The sequence below is a fragment of the Lepidochelys olivacea genome (genome assembly GCF_965140295.1).
Source record: "Lepidochelys olivacea isolate rLepOli2 genome assembly, chromosome: 10".
Classification (NCBI taxonomy): domain Eukaryota; kingdom Metazoa; phylum Chordata; order Testudines; family Cheloniidae; genus Lepidochelys; species Lepidochelys olivacea.
Genome location: NC_140420.1, coordinates 36,372,210 through 36,373,815, shown reverse-complemented (window position 1 = coordinate 36,373,815; position 1,606 = coordinate 36,372,210).

The following is a 1,606-nucleotide window of genomic DNA, read 5'->3' as shown; positions in this document are numbered from 1 at the left end:
GCTGCCCCGCCCCGCCCCGCCCGCCTCCGCCTCCGCCTCCGCCGGCCCCTCTGACCTCCGCGGCGTCTCGGGCTCAGCTCCAGCGCGGGCGGGGCTTGCACGGGCAGCCTGGCTGCGGGGCCTCACGCCTTTGCCCTGCAAGCCGGAGCTTTGCGCCGGGACTTGCAAAGCCAAGAGCAAGATGCTGGCCCTCCTGTTCGTGGGGGAGGGGAACAAAGGGGGATCGTCACGTGACCCGCGCGTACCCCAAGGATCAGGCACTGGAGGGCAAGTGGCAAGCCCCTAGCTGCCCTGATTCGTAAGCAAGTCTCACGAGTTCGGAGGCCTGACGCACGGTTTGCAGTGCTTGGAGCTGGCAGTCCTGCAGCCGCGCTTGTTTCACACAGAGGAAACCCAGGGCGTGAGTGAGTGCCACTTCTCTATTCTTCCTCTCCTACCTCATTTCAGGAAGTGTCTTTACCTAGCTCTGGTGTCCTGTTTGCAGAATTGTTGGGCAGTTGGAAGAGGTAGAGTAAATAATTACTGACAAAAACTAGAAATATCTACACGACTTCAAAGTTAGATTCCAGGTAGATGGTTGGCAGGTAGGAATATTCTGTTGAGAAATAATCACATTAAGTACTTTGGGTCAGTTTCTGTTTCACACTGGTACCTCACTGATTTGACCTTTGGTTTAAGGTCTTAATTGCTAGATTTATCCAAGATTTTTTTCCAAATGTCACGCACTGGGTAGCCATCAGAAAAAAAAATCAATATGCGCAGGTACTTGCAGATCTCACGCTTGTGGAAAAATAAATGGATTTCTTCATGTAGATGTACACGTGCAGATAAAATGCGCAGGTAAAGCAGAGACACTTGTGAAGTAAGTCACTAGGGGTTAGTTCCTGCTGTGATTGCTACATGGGAGACCCAATGCATCTGCATGGAGCTCCACTGAACTCAGTGGGATTCTGTCTATGCAGGACTCATTGCAGGGTCATAGATTCATAGACAAGCAGGGCTGGGATGGACCTCGAGAGGTTATCTTGTCCAGGCCCTTGTGCTAAGGCAGGACCAAGTAAAGCTAGATCAGCAGTAATGAAACTTGGTCAGCTCTGTTGCTGAACAAGCGGAGAGGATTTTACCTTGAACCAAGTCTATCTTGTTAAGTTTTAGCTACTAGAAAACATTTTATCTTCACTTTTTTCTTGCAACCATTTTTGACTTTAATACCTTGTACTCACTTAAACCCTATCACTTTGTAGTTAAATAAACTTACTTTATTTTTAATCTAAACTAATCCAGTGTTGTGTTTAAACTGCACTATTTGGTATCTCCAGTTAAAGTAGCTAACTGTTGAATATTGATACCTCGCAGCGGCAAAGGACCTTTAATATCTGAATTGGCCAGGAGAGGGCTGGACAGAACACACATATTGGAGAAAATTTGGGACTGGGAACATGTTGGGTTCACCCTGCAAGTTGTAACCAAGGCTGGTGGAAGCCAGAGTGAAGCTGGAGTGTTGCTGACAGGCTATTGAGGTCAGAGCTGCAGCTACACAGATACTCAGGGTGTGACTTGCATGCTGGTGGCTGTTTGTGAGCAGCCCAGGTTGGGAGCTACAACA